Genomic DNA, 16,527 nt, shown 5'->3' with positions numbered 1-16,527 from the left:
CTGCCTGACCCTGTTTCTATCTGCCTCACAGATCCAGTCCTGTCAGATCAACCTGAAATCCTGGAGAATATCTCAGTCTGGAATCTGCCTGCCTGCACTCAGTTAGCCTCTTCCTAGCTCCCAGTCCTCCGCCTGCCTGCGCTCAGTTCAGTCTCTGCTTGCCGACTAGCCTCTGGACCCCCCCCCCCCCCCCCCCTGCTGATCAGTTCCACCTCGGAGCAGGTATTTCCCCCTACATCTGTAAACTGCAGTTTACCTGGAACTCCTCTAACCTCTCTGTCCTCCTCAGTGGTGATCCTGCTGTGACCAGTCTGACCACCCAAGTTCCAGTTCACATTTTTATAAACATTTTGTCAATAAACCTTTGAACTTTTTCCCTGCCTCTGAGTGTTTCTGCATGTGGGTTAGACATCTAAATCCCAACATGACACAAGAGACGCCTGAGTCCTGTTGCCTTAATTCCCTTCTTCAAATCGAAGACACAAATTTCCCACTGAGCCTGAATTTTTCAGTCCCGGTTTGACTGTTCAGTGCAGCACTGGACTCCTCTCAACCTACTCTCAATAAAACCTGTTAAACTTTTCCCCGGTGTCTCTGTTTGGTCTTCTGCATGTCGGTCAGAGCTTTAGATAAAACCATGACACAGAGAGCGAACTAAAACCATAGATTAATGTCGTCATTCAACCGCTGGTTGTCTAGGTGGTGTCCTGAAAATATGTTGGGCTACAATAAAAATATTATTATAGTAATATATTTTGGGGAAAACCTGGTCTCATTCAGAGAGTCAGCATCCATTCCAGAACCAGGGAGGGACTGAAAAAGACCATACACTGAAAAAAAGAATGCAACCGTTTTTACTTAATCACATTTAGTTACTTTAACACAATTGTTTTATGTCCTAGCCTGCTAACATGAAAAATTGTGTTAAAGTAACTAAATATATCTTTAAGTAAATGCCAAAAATGGTTGCATTCTTTTTTTCAGTGTACATTTAGGGGCGGGACTAAGAAATACTGCAGGAATGGGGAATAGAAATAGATACAAAAATGCAAAATTCTATTCAGTTTATTTCTATAGCTCCAATTCACATCATGTCATCTCAGGTCACTTTACAATGCAAAAGGGGGCGGGCTCTGTGTTTACATCATCAAAATGCTAGATCGGTCTCCAGCTTCTGCTCTCCAGACATGGAGTTTCTGACTGTTAACTGTGTGGTTAGCATCACTGCTGTTTATGCTAGAGCTAGTAAAGTTAAACAAAGAATGAGTTATTATTTTTCCAAAGCACCTACTTTGTCAATTATTGTATGTCTTACAGTAAATAGTGGACTGCAGTCAGACGGATGGATCTATAAAACCAATTTCTAGACAGTTGGTAGAATCCAGTGGGAGCTTCTCTTCGTCACCTAAACCCACTCAGCTTTATTGCTGTTTAATCAATTCTTGAACGTGGCTTCCAAATTCAAAAATGACCTCTAACTGAGAACTGGGATTCATTTGTGACTGAGTGGTTGTGCTCTCTTCATCCTCTGACATGGGAGCTGGCTCGGAGTTCATCTGCCTGGCTGTGTGTTTCCTGGACGGGGCCGCCTTTTACAGCTGCTTTTGTGTCTCTGCTTCTGTCTCCTTGAACCCCAGTGGGCCTCAGCAGATGGCCGCTCACACTGAGCCTGGTTCTGCTGGAGGTTTCTTCCTGTTCAAAGGGAGTTTTTCCTCTCCACTGTCGCTACAAGCATGCTTAGTGTGAGGGATTGCTGAAGAGTCAATGAGTCGATGCAATCAGCTGGTTTTCCTTAGATAGAAAACTTTGAATCATTTGACTGTATGATCTGGTTGAACTGTAAAGTGCCTTGAGATGACATGTGTTATAAATAAACTGAATTGAAATTTTAACTGATGGGTCCAGCTGCATCAAACAACTAGAGATATGGAAGAGAGGAAGGCGAGTCAAGGAAACAAAGGATGTTTCCATCAGAACAGCCTCTCTAATTAAGAGTTAAAACCAAGCTGAGTTGTTTTTAGAAGTGTTCTTCTTACACTGTCAGAAACTAATAAGAAGGTCTCCCAATTATCTCTGCAACATCAGACACAAGCAACCTTCAGTACAACATAGATTAACCTTTGAACTCAAATATACCATCCAGTGTATTTATTTGTTAGTGTACATTTAAGTACTAGTGAGTTTACACTAACACTAAAAACACGTTACCATGGGTGACTTTCTGCTGCAGAATTTCACAACATACACAAAAAAAAGAAAATATGTGAGAAAACAAGATTATTTTTGGAATCAAGATGAAACAGAAGAATCAAACTGATCAGAAAGCTTTACTAAACGCTAGAGAGGAAGAGCATTTTTATATTCTACAGAAGGTTTATAGAATTTATCCTTAGGATGCAGATGCCCTACTCTTTAACTTCTGAGCCACCATTGATTTTTAGAATCCCTTGATTTGTTATTGAATATAGATAAAAAAAAACCTCGGCTGTATATGTTGATCAGAAGATTAATCACTTTGTTAAATTGGTATCTATGTTGTTTGAGGTTTGATTCAGTCCACATCCTCTACTATGACTGCCTCAACTAAAGAGATGCATCAAAACGGCTCCACAGCGCCACCTACCAGCGTGGCAGTCACAGGTAGCCCATCTTTCTTAATTGTTTTAGATAAAAATTGTTTGTGTTTTGTAAATCGATAATCCGAACTGAAAGATCGATATTTTACCGGGCGACAAAAACATCACTATATATCACCAAAAATGTTTTCCTCAACAAAAAGAATCGTTTACAAGAAGGGGGGCAGTGGTGTCTACTTGGGTAGGTGCTTGTTGTGCGGACCAAATCCAATCCAATTCAGTTCAGTTTATTTCTTATCATTAACATGAACAAACTGAATTCGATCAGATAGATCAGATTTAAACCAGTCTAGTGCTGTTCCTTTAAAATATTCAAGTCTTTCTAAAAGAATATTATGGTCAACTGTATCAAATGCAGCACTAAGATCCAACAGGACGAGCACAGATACAAGTCCATTATCTGAGGCCATGAGAATATCATTAGTGACTTTCACCAGAGCTGTTTCAGTGCTATGATGAGCTCTAAAGCCAGACTGAAACTCTTCAAAAAGTTCATCATGGTGGAAGTGATCGCACACTTGTTTGGCAACTACTTTCTCAAGAATTTTAGATCAGAAAGGAAGATTGGATATAGGTCTATAATTGACCAAGTCATCTGGGTCAAGAGACGGTTTCTTAAAGGCACACTATGCAACATTTTTCAGTTAATTAATGTGTTCCATAACGTTATGGATGATTAAATGAGTCATTTCAGGTTGAACAAAGGTATTCTCGGCCGCCCTGGTGGTCTGTGGGGGAAATACTGCACTTGCAACTGCAGGAGCACCGACCCGCACCCACAGGCTCAGAAGTCTCGTGAGAGTCAGTCTTGCTTTACGGCGAGAACTGCTACACGCTCCCAGTTAAAAGCATTCTCGTTGCTAGCACAGTGGCAATCTTTGTGCAGTTATGCTACGTTCACGCAGCAAAAGCAGCAAAATCGCGTCTGCTGATTCCTTTTTGCTGCTTGTACCAGTTTAGTTCTGACGCGCGGCTGAAGCAGCTTTGCTGCTCTGGCTGCGCGGTGCAAAAGTGTGTCTGAGGCGCGTTGGGTGGAGCTTCACTATCCTTTCTCTGCCTTGCAGCTATATTTGCTGTGATCAGTGGGAATAAAGTAGTTTTAATATGTGTTTAAGTGAGAAAATACACCTGAAAACGTAATCAGTGCAGTCTGTTCATTCAGATTATTATCCTGCCTTCAATATTTTTTCTGTCGGAGCCGCTCAGACCCCCACATACCAGGGATGCGCCGACAGTATGGATCCCTTCATCAGCAGCGGTTCACCGCGGCAGCTGGTAGGTGTTTTTCATCTAAATAATCCAAACTGCATATTCTGCCGGCAGATTTCTGCATTTTAAGTTAATTTAGGCGTCAATAAACTGTTTAGGAGGAGTGATCATCAGCGCTGTGTCTCTCTCCCTGCGCACCCGACGCGCTGCTTCAGCTGCTCAGACGTGCTGCGCCTGGTGCTCAAAACGAGCCGCGGGACCTTTTGCTGCGCCTTGACGCGCGTCAACCATTGACTTTGCATGTAAACTCGCTGCTTCTGTCGCGCCAGCTGAGTCCAGTGTGAACGCAGCGTTAGTCATTCGCTGCTAAGCTCAAAACAACCGCGCCTGGCTTGACGGAGAAACCAGGAGAACAGCTGAGCATATTTACGACAGTGCACTTTTACTTTCGCCCTCTGGGGGGCGCCTCGCTGGAAAATCAACACCGGTTGCATAGTGTACCTTTAAGCAGAGGTTTAATTCCAGCAACCTTAAAAGCTTTAGGTACATATCCCTGTAACAGAGATAGATTAATCACATCTAAAATGGAGGAGGAGATCAAAGGGAATACCTCCTTAAATAACCTGGTTGGAACTGGATCTAACATCCAAGATGAAGGCTTAGATGAAGACAATAATTTTGCTAATTCAGAAAGTTCAACTGGATCAAAGCAGTCTAAACCCGGTTCAGATTCCATGACTACCTCAGATGCTGCCCCCCCCTCCAGAGACAAACCAATCACGGATAGAGGAGTGCTTATGATCTCATTTTTAATAAGATCAATCTTATTTATAAAGAATCCCATAAAATCATTGCTGCTAAGAGCAGGTTGAATGGACGGTTCAACAGAGCTATGGCTCTGGGTGAGTTTGGCAACTGGATTAAAAAGAAATCTAGGATTATTCTTATTCTCCTCTATTAATGAGAAGTATGCTGCTCTTGCTTTACAAAGGGTCCTCTTATACAGCAGTAAACTATTTTTCCAGGCTAGGTAGGACTCCCATAGGGCTGTGGAGCGATATTTCCTTGATCTAACATCCGGACTCTCCTGCTACTACGAGTGTGAAATCACCACCAATGCTCAAAGTGGCAGAGCCAGAAGGAACAGGTACTAAGAGGTGTTCTGTGGTCCCAACATGCAGAACTACTCCTTTATTCACTGTGTCATGTTAATTATCAATAATTTTAACCTCTTTTCTATTTCATTTAAACAACAGCATCCTAAGTGGACAGTTTGATTTCACAGCAGCACGATTTTATTGATGTTATATTGTGTTGTTTCTGTGTTCCCCTTATTTATTTTTTTAGCAGTGTATATAGTTAGAGTTTGGCTACTTGAAATCAGAGGAGCTTTCTTTAAATTTCACATCTTCAGTTTGTGGGCAAAGGTTCAGCTAAGTTCAGCTCTGCTACACTAAGTTAATAAGCAGCAGCAGCTTCTCACAGGAGGCTAGGAACGAATATGTGCTGGCTGCTTTCATGATTTCTCCAGGGCTCCTTCTCATCAGGAAAATTTGACATTGATGAGCTTAGCATACGCTAATTAACACGATTCACGGAATGAAAAAGCTTCTCTTAACAAACGGTGGGTTGCTTTGGGGCTTTGGCCTTTTAGGAGCAGATTGCTGTGAACTAAAATGTTATTTAAGGGAAATTAAATGACAACACTTCTAGTTCTGATAAAAATAAATAAATCCTTTTCAATTAAACATTTTCTACCTTTTTCATTAATAATATATTTACTGTATTTCTACTCACAGAAGTTCCAAAGCAGATTTTTTCAGAGGCCTGATATGGAGTCATTTTGTTTGTTTTCTTTATTCCTTTTAAGCAAATTTGATTTGCTTAAATCTAGAATTTCTAGAATTCAAGAGAAATTCTAGATTTTCTAGAATTTCCTTCTTTCATCTGAGGAATATTGCAAAAATTAGAAATCTCCTGTCCAGGGGTGATGCTGAGAAACTAGTCCATGCATTTGTTACTTCAAGGCTGGACTATTGTAATTCTTTACTATCAGGAAGTCCACAAACTGTAGTTAACCCATTTAGGCCTAAAACCCCTGGAAAAAACACCTTAAAAACCTATGGCCGATTTTAAAAAATACCCCTAAAACCTGAAGTTTTTCTGTAAATTCAGCAACTGTGTCAACGCCTAGTAAATTATTGATATCTCAGCTTCTGTAGCAGATAGAACTCAAAATATATTTTATCTTTGAAATTCTTAAAAAAAAAAAGTGAAAAACAGTAATCAAAAAAAAAAAAAAAAAAAAATTCAACCTTTTATTTTTTCCATATGTGATCATGTCTTCATTGAGAATGTGCAATATAAAACGTTTTTAAAATAAAGAACAAACATTACATAAATAACTATCTGATGATTACTTATTAACAGTATTATTATGCATAATAATGCATATGTCTGTGTTATAAATTGCATACAACTTACCTCCAAATGGCCACAAATCTGTCCCGGGACATATTTTGGGGGAACTGCGTCCTGAAGAGAGGTTTACTCTGTCGCCAATAATCTCTGGCAACACAAGAAGTCCCATGTTGATGAAGGTTCTCAGTCATCCAGGTCATAGTCATTCCGTAAAAATTCAAAAAATATCCACTGGACTTGGTTTTCAAGATTTGAAGACGTTTCTCCACCTCTCCAGGAAGCTTTCTCAATTCAAATGTCTGGATCTGCAGTGAGTTTGAGTCTTATATAGACAACGCCTTGTATCGCTTGGAAACATGCAATAGAAACCGATGAATGAGTCGTTAGTTCCATCGTTAGCCTGTAATACCTGAACCTGTCTATGATTCTAGGGGTCGGTCGTTAAAGGGGGGATTGTCATTAAGGGGGGGATTGTCTCCTGTAATACCTGAAACCTGTCTATGATTGTTAAGGGTCGGTCGTTAAGGAGGTATTGTTCACCGGGTGGAGCGGGTAGGTCCCTCGTTCCTCTGTGATGGGGTGGGGGGTTTGGTGATATCTGGAAGGGATCATGTCTATGATTGAATTGTATGTTTTTGGAAGCTGGAATCCACCACCTCTGTTTAAAGTTGGTTTTTCTCTCTTAACATAGATGGCTTCCTTCACGCCCCTCTCAAACCACCTATTTTCTTTATCCAGAATATGGACATTCTGGTCCTCAAAAGAATGTCCTTTGTCCACAAGGTGTAGGTGTACTGCGGAGTCTTGTCCAGAGGCGGCCGCTCTTCTGTGTTGGGCCATGCGTCTGTGGAGAGGTTGTTTGGTTTCTCCAATATAAAGATCAGAGCATTCCTCACTGCACTGAACAGCATATACCACTCCGCTCATATTTGGTCTGGGGGTTTTATCTTTCGGATGCACTAGCCTCTGTTTAAGGGTTTGTCAAACTCACTGCAGATCCAGACATTTGAATTGAGAAAGCTTCCTGGAGAGGTGGCGAAACGTCTTCAAATCTTGAAAACCAAGTCCAGTGGATATTTTTTGAATTTTTACGGGAAGAAGTCCCATGCCCATACACAGCCCAATAAATGTCTTCATCTCCGTCACAGTCACGGGTGACCACTTTGCCATCTTTGCTCTTGTTGGAGTTTGGTTTGTTTGGTCACTGTACCTATTCGTCTCGATAACAAGATGCATCCAAAGTTCTTCATTAAAAATATGCTCAAATGCCTGCAGCGGTGTGGCGTCTGCAGGCAAATCAACTTTCACTCCAGGTGTGCGGTTTAAAACACTCCGTGCATTGCGGTGGTAGTTCGATTGGTTCAGCGCGTTCAAAGTCATCATTTTCATCTATACCGTCATCAAAGCCGACACACTCCTTAAAATCACTGCCTTCCGACAACTCTTCTCTGTCAAACTCCTCCATGTTTGCTTGAAAAAAACTTCTTTCTTCTTGCTTGACTTATATGCTCTCCCGGCGTCAATGGTAGAATTACGCAACAGCGCCCCCGGCTTGAATGGTAGAAATGCGGTAATGCTTTCCCGGCCTAAATGGGTTAAAAGCCTTCAGCTGATCCAAAATGCTGCAGCCAGAGTTCTGATGAAGATGAAAAAGAGAGATCATATCTCTCCTATCCTGGCTTCTCTTCACTGGCTTCCTGTTAAATCCAGAGTAGAATTTATTCCTGAGCTATCTCTATAGTTCTGCTGCTATAGGCTTAGACTGCTGGAGGACATAGGGACCCCTTTTTCATCATCCTGCTTCATTCTATCTCTATTCTTCCCCTCTGCAGAATCTGTTAGTTCAATCTCTAATGTAACATAAGTGATCAAACAGCAACAGACCAAAGAACAGAGCAGTTTACATCACAAGATGAGTAATTAGTGATGTTCGGAGGTGAGCCGAGGGTTCGAGGCCCGTGTCGAGTAACAGAGGGGGCGTTTCCACGAGGCGGGATTCATTTAGAGGAGGGGCTAAAATTGATGACGTCGGAGGCTACCGTGATGCCAGGTGACCGCTTCAGGAAGCGTGAGAATTTTGACAGGAATTTAAACGGCCTCAGGATTCAGTCAAGATGTGGGAGATTGGAGGAGAGCTGCTGTCAGTTGGATAGATTCTAAGAATAGATTGGTTGGAAAACAACCAATCTAGTTGCTATTTTGGAGAGAATAAACAATGTAATGATCAAAACCTGAGCGTACGGAATAGGATTAGGGCCACTGAAAAAAAAAAGTTTACTGATTTTTAATTTTTTTTTTTCAGTTTAGTCAGAATTCTGACTTTTTTCTGAGAATTCTGACTTTTTTCTCAGAGTTCTGACTTTTTATTTTCAGAATTCAGTCAGAATCCTGAGATTAAAGTCAGAATTCTGAGATTAAAGTCAGAATTCTGACTTTTTTCTCATACTAAACTGAAAAAAAAAATGTAAAAATCAGTAAACTTTTTTTTTCAGTGGCACTAATCCTCTTCCATAATTAGCAATATTCACAATTATAAACGATACATTTTCTTTAAAATGATTACACTGAATCAGATGTATTTTTTTTAACTTATGTTATTTTCTATTGATCTTGTTCTGTTTAGTTTAATGTTTTAAACCATCCTCCATGTTTGAAAGCTTTAGATTATAACTGTAATGCTGCCGTTATTCCACCAGATGGCAGCCATGATGCATGTGTCTGAAAGTGAAGCCTAACTGATTCTAACATCACTATTCCTGCAGGTTTGAGGAAAGATGATCTGAAACAGAAATATGATGTTTAAACCTGCAGCAATCTTCCTGTTTTCAGCCACAGTAACCAAAAACAAAATAAAGGTTTTGGAGCAAATAACAAAATAAACGAGACTCTAAAATGATTAAAATCTCTATAATCCAAGGCAAACAGATTCCATGTTGACTAATATGCCGTTCACCCAAGGGCGTAGGAATATGTTTACAATTGGGGGGGACACATGTCGGAAATCTGAGATTCGTAAATATTCAACAGAAACATATCTTAAGTACGCTACTTAAAAAAAAGGCTATTTAATCTTTTACTTTATTCCTTTATAAATGTGTTTGCAAAAATAATGCATTTAAAATTAATATAATGCATTTGTTCATAAGATGTGAGCATATCACCTAACAAAATGACTGGAGTCTTTTATTAAGCAAAGGGAGATGTCTTTCAAGGGCTTCAGCCCTTGGCATATTTAGTGTCCGCATACGCACTAGAAAATCAAAACAATTCAGTAGGCCACACAAGTGCAAAGTTTGATATGTTTTATTTTGTCAAACTTGCAATAATGGTCAAAAATGAATTTATATAGGTTGACTGACAGAGGGAGCTGACAGTGTGTTGAAGAATTATGGACAGGGCGCTTTGAAGCATCTGGTTCAAAAACGCATTCTAAATCTTTGGTAGAAATCCATCCATCCTTCCATTTTCTGTACACCCTGTTCCTTAGTGGGGTCGGGAGGTGCTGGTGCGGGGTCCACCCTAGACAGGTGGCCAGTCTGTCCAGACCTTTGGTAAAAATGGCGCCTTTAATTCCAATTTGCAGTACAGAACAGAGAAAACTACAGAGTTGTCAATGTTGTGTTAATCTGTTTATAGTGTAAAAAGAGGAGCCAGCAGTTTATTTGAGGAAATAAAGATGCAGAAGTTAATTAGTTGGTTAATTAGTGGTTGTGCAGCAGTCCGCTGCACGACCAATGCGGCCGCCGCTGCTAAGAATTAAAATTAATTCTCCCTGTGGTTTTAACTAACGATCAGGAGCGCGGCAGGTATAACATCTGTCCATTTCGGCGAATCAAAACCATGCAAAAAATAAAAAATCCTCGTAAAACGCACGCCCAGACCGGGCTAATTTCAACACAAGTTGTGTTAGGTGACTGTTACTCACACTGACGTTTCTCTTTTAAAAAAATCTGAGTAAGTCCTACTGCTGTTTCAGCCTTTTAGTTGGTGGTGGCAATGTACTGAAATGAGATATAAAAAAAATATATAAAAAAAACATTTTGGCTAGCGTAGCAAACGTCTAGAGAAAGTTAACAGTTAAATATCGGATGAGTGATCAGACCCAGACTACGGAAGAGGATTAGGGCCACTGGAAAAAAAAAAAGTTAAGTGATTTTTACATTTTATTTCAGTTTAATACGGGAAAAAAGTCAGAATTCTGACTTTTATTTTCAGAATTAAGACTTTTTTTTCTCAGAATTCTGACTTTAATCTCAGAATTCTGACTTTTTTTCTCAGAATTTTGGATCTTAATGTAGATGGGCACCATGAAGGCAGAGATGTGGAGCACTCAGCTTCACTGACAAAGAAGTGAGTTGTTTGAGAGAGCCAGTGACACATTGGTGGAAAATGACAGAATTAGGCAACTTTTTACGTGCCCGAGGGGTCCCCTCATTAATGGAGGAGCAGAAGGTCATTAAAACAAGAGAGCTAGTCTCTAAAATAGACATGGCTATGGCTGGATGCTAACATGTTGGTTGTTAAACATACTTTTGTTATATTACATTTGTGTTGTGTTTTCCAAATAGTGTAGAAAATTAATAATGGGTTTATAATGTTTACCTTTTATGAGCAGGACAGGAAGCAGAGAAGTGTAGCATTACCTCCAACTAGTTAAACTCATATTATGAAGTTATTCAACAAATTCCTCAAGTAAAAAAGTGCAACTTTTATTTTTTATTTATTTTTACCAGATTTGTGGATTAATTTCAAAATTATGTATTCCTTCCAAATTTCCAAATCTGAAGAATTTTTTAAACCAATATCTACATTATTTAACATTTAGTTTATGTTTTAGCAGTACTTCCTGTTATATTTCTTTATACGTATATTTTACATTTTCTTGCACAGCAAGCTCAGCAGATTTGAAATTGTGTGCTTGTGTAAACACAAGTAGTCAATCTTTACTCTAAACATATATTCTGGTTATTTTTTAGTTAGACCTTCTTGTTTTTATATATCTGTATAGTACCCCCCCCCCCCCCCACCAAAAAAAAAAAACTGTAAATTGATTAGAAATATTAATGATCTGTCAGATTTCTGAGAAAAAAGTCAGAATTCTCAGATTAAAGTCAGAAATCTGAGAAAAAAGTCAGAAGAAAAAAGTCAGAATTCTGAGAAAAGTCAGAATTCTGACTCCCCCCCCCCATGTTAAACTAAAAAAACATTTAAAAATCAGTTAACTTTTTTCAGTGGCCCTAATCCTCTTCCTACAAGACTAAGATGCCTAAACCAAAAAGATTCAGTTTCTATATATGAAAGTGAACTGACAACAAGACGTTATAAATAAGCAATATTCATAGCAGCATTCCCGACAGACCATTTTACCTCATTCACAAGTTTCTGACTTTCTGTATCGCTGTTTCCCTCTGAGTGCTCAAACACTCAACAGTTCACAGAGGGGAGGGGGAGTACAGTGACGTAACGCTATGTTGCGCCTTCAAAATAAAAGCACGATAGTTAAAAAATTGTCAAAATCTAATATTTTGCGGTACAATTTTTGGGGGGGACATATCCACCTGGCTTTTATATTGGGGGGGACATATCCACCTGGCTTTTATATTGGGGGGGACATGTCCCCCCCGCCCCCCCCGCTTCCTACGCCGCTGCGTTCACCCATCGTTTCTTAGCGTTTTGAAGCATATTTAACAGAAATAATTTAATGTCTTCCATCATTATTGCAGAAAATCTTGGTAATGTAGCTTGAAATGATTGGACACTAAGATCAGGACTTTGACTGGACCGTTGCTGAACGGTCGTCTTTTAGCCAGTCTGTCATAGACTGCTGTCGCTTCTGGGATCATTACCCTTCAACGGAAACATTGCTTTGATGTTCCTTCACGTTGAGCTTTTTAAAGTTTACCAGATGCTGTGCGGTTAGCAGCTGCTGAATAATGGGTGACAGTAGACAGTTTCAGAAGGAACCGTCTATTATTTTTAGGATTTTTGTGTCTTCTGTCCTTGTTACATGTATGTTTCATCTTTGCTCTGTATTTCCTGTTACATTTTCAGGATGTTTCTCCTTCTACCTGCTGCCACTGTCCTCTGGGACTATGAATGGAAACCAGCCTTGAGCTGCTGTTCAGTAAAACATGCCGTCAGGGGCGGATCTAGGATTCTAGGAGATCAGGGGCCCTGAGGGGGAAGATGAGAGAGGAGACTTCCTGCTAAATCCCGTTCTAATAGGGATGCACGATATAATCGGCCCCCTATCGGTATCAGCCTTAAAGGAATAGTACACCCAAAAGATGATTAGCCTTCATTTTCTACTCACCCCCATGCTGAACAACACTCTGGAGTACTTTTTTGATATCTCAAATGCATCTGGAGATCTGGGAGGCTTCTTGCTGTCTGCTGACATTCAAATAATGGAGGTCTATGGTGACCGAGACAGAAAGGTCCATAAAAGTCCACAAAAAACGTGTCAATATTCCTCCATACTGCTCGTCCAATGTATTCCAAGTGTCCTGAGTGGGTAGCGTCCAGAATTTACTCTAAACGAAGTCATTTAGAATGTTTTTAGAGCATAAACAGTAGTTTATAGGATTTCCTGAAAGCGCGCACCTGCGCGATCCCGACGCTACGGAAGCCGGCAGACCAAACCAGATGAAAGTGCGCATTCAGCTCGGCAAAGAACTCATGCTCTTCCTCAACACTGAAGTCCTCAGACATTTTTCTTTCGTTGTTTCTTTCTTTGCACAGGTAAACAGCACATTTCTTCTTCTACGCTTGCATTATCGGCAGAGCAGATGCTGAATTCGCACTTTCATCTGGTTTGGTCTGCCGGCTTCCGTAGACTCGTGAACGCGCATGTGCGCGCTTTCAGGAAATCCTATACACTACTGTTTATGCTCTAAAAACATTCTAAATGACTTCGTTTCGAGTAAATTCTGGACGCTACCCACTCAGGACACTTGGAATACATTGGACGAGCAGTATGGAGGAATATTGACACGTTTTTTGTGGACTTTTATGGACCTTTCTGCCTCGGGCGCCATAGACCTCCATTATTTGAATGTCAGCAGACAGCAAGAAGCCTCCCAGATCTCCAGATGCATTTGAGATATCAAAAAAGTACTCCAGAGTGTTGTTCAGCATGGGGGGGAGTAGAAAATGAAGGCTAATCATGTTTTGGGTGTACTATTCCTTTAAAACTGAATATCAGACATCGGCCCCCCCACCGATATTTAACCCGATATTTGATAAGCTTCTGAGTTTCTAAAGTCTAAAAAAATATAAAAAATACTACTTCTTCTTCTTCCTCAAAAACTTCTTTTTTACAGACTTAAAAACTTCTAAAGACGAGGGAAAAAATATTGATCCATTAAAATATCCCAATATCTTCATATGCTGATATATTGCCATTTAAAAACACCATATCAATCTCTTTTACTAATGAAATATTGCTATATGTCATCGTTATGCTACGAAATCCCCCGAAAATTCACCAAATGTTGCCATATTTTTATATGTTGATATATTGACGCGGTATCGATCTATTTTACTAACAAAATCTCCCAAGAATTTGCAAAATATCACGAGAGTTTGTAACAGAACGATGAAATTTCACCAGCTTTTGAAAGTAAAACAGATCGATACCGCGTTTTTAAAAATCTATTTGATATCAGCATATGAAAATATATTTGAGTTTATTATTTTTCAAAGTGTCAGAAATGGATAACAAAACTGCTATTTTCAATGACTACTTATTTTTGTCCAGCTTTAACATCGGTATCGATATCGGTTATCGGCTACATGAGTTTTAAAATATCGGCATATCGGATATCGGCCAAAATCCCAATATCGTGCATCCCTAGATTTTTCGGTTGGAAAAGATCGCTAGATTCGCGCCGGCGCTACCATCCATGTTTACTTCCGGATATTCTGGCCTGTGACATCATCGCGTTCTCTACTGCGCACAGGAGATCACATTCAAGTCGCGTATATTTGGAAATATGAACGGCAACGCAAAAAATTCGGATTTCGCACAAAAAACGGAATTGAGCATCAAGGCCTGCAGTGTGAACACAGCCTAAGAGACGTTGATATATTAAGCAACAGTTTTGAAAAAAAGACACTATAAATCTAGCATTTTTCCCTGTGTTGCTGGAGAAGCATCATGATATGTTCAGCAGGGGGCGTTGTGCAGCTGCCTTCAGCAACAACCGCCTGAACTCATGGAGAGAGGAACTATTTTAGTTTCCATTACTGCAAACAAATCAAACGTGTGCAAAGCTTTGAGATTTACTACTCTGGATTAAAAAACAAGACATAAATATCGTATATAATCCGGAATATGCATTTAATCCACACATCATAGTAATTTATTCAACTCCCATTTTTTGCCAATTAGCACCGATAATTGATGATGTGAGGCTAGAAAATATCCCTGCTCAGCTTCTTTGATCACTATTCACAGCAGATAAAGTCAGACTAAGCAGACGTACGTTTATCTGGCTAAAAATAATCATGTTGATCATGTTCAGATATTCTTAGCAAAGAAAGACTTTTATAGATTAGTTCATTTAAAAGTCTGACAACCCTGAATTACAGAGCTGTCTTTACAGCATTGTTAAACCATGGAGTTCAAGGTTAAACTGGAGATAAAATCAGAGTTACATAATACATTATTGATGTATTATTATTTTTTTTATATGTTTTTCTGCTCTACTTACATTGCAGTGTCCATATAAACTGTAAAACTCCCTGCATAATTATAATAAAGCAATTTATATGCATGAAACAAGTGGAGCAATATGGCAATTGCCGTACTGCTCCACATGTGAAAGTAAAATCTGTTGGGCTGTTTGTGGCATCAAGACAATTATTCTTATTGCCACATTGCCAGACAGGACACTGTTAAAATAAAATAAAAAAAATTTAAATACAAAAACAAAATAAAATAAAATTCATTAATTAATTAAAAAAATAAAATAAAAAAAAATAAAAAAATAAAAAATAAAAAAAAACATAAAAAATAAATAAAATAAAATAAATATATATATATATATATATATATATATATATATATATATAATAAAAAAATATTAAAAAAAATAAATAAATGATTAAAAAAAAATAAAAATTATTGATGTATTACAGTAAATATACATATAGTATATACACTTAATACTTCTTGTGAAACATAATTGCACTTCATTCAGAAAGTACTTTAATACTTGAAGTATTTTTAAAGGCAAGTAATTTGCTTCTTTTACTTAAGTACAAATGTCAGTGTCATACTTTTACTTTTACTAGAGCATTTGTATGTGTGTTTATTTGTACTGAGTACTTTTTCTACCACTGATGTACTGTGGGGATCATAGGAATTCATAAGGCGTTTTAACTGTGGTTCTGGAGTATAACTTGAAATTCCCAGATGCATCGTTAAGTATTTGGGCTTCCTACAGAACGCTTTCAGCTCATGAGTCCATTCCTCACTTTCAAATTCATGGATTGCATTTCTTTGTTTAGCCCCCGAGGCAGTTTTGCACCTTGCATTCTCAGGAAGCTCTTGGTTATAGGGAAGCAGAGTCAGATCGAATCACTTTAATGCTGCTTGTGCCGGAAGAAAAGGATATAATTATATTGAAGCCAAAGGGGAATGCCAGCATTAGCAGAAGAGCGGATTTATTTCCAGGTAAAGAGATGCCGGCAAATGAAATTTGATTGTATTATGTACAAGACAATAAATAATCTTCTTCTTGTTCTTCTTCTGTTCTACTTTTCTGGTTATGGAATAGCTTTAACACTGAAAGAACAATGTTTTTCAAGCTTTTTAGGAAAAAAACAACATACTTTTGCTCAGTGATGACCCTTAGCAAGACACATCACCCTCATGTTCTACTGATGGTGGTCAGATGGTGGCGCCAGCGTACGGCAGCCTGGCTTCTGTCAGTTAACCCCCAGGGCAGCTGTGGCTATAATGTAGCTCATCACCATCAGTGTGTGAGTGAATGACTGAATGTAGTCTAAAGCGCTTTGGTCAAATCTCCTGACCTGAAAAAGTGCTACAGAGGGAAAATAAGTATTGAACACGAGGAGCTATTGAGACTTTCACCAGATGTTGGTAACAATACACACATACAGAGAGTGTCAAGAAGAAAAGGGAGTTTTTCCTCTCCACTGTCGCTACAAGCATGCGTAGTGTGAGGGATTGCTGAAGAGTCAATGAGTCGATGCAATCAGCTGGTTTTCCTTAGATAGAAAACTTTGAATCAAT

This window comes from Cyprinodon tularosa, unplaced genomic scaffold, assembly GCF_016077235.1.
Source record: "Cyprinodon tularosa strain WSP-4 unplaced genomic scaffold, ASM1607723v1 ctg1141, whole genome shotgun sequence".
Taxonomy (NCBI): Eukaryota; Metazoa; Chordata; class Actinopteri; order Cyprinodontiformes; family Cyprinodontidae; genus Cyprinodon; species Cyprinodon tularosa.
This window is presented reverse-complemented; position numbering follows the sequence as displayed.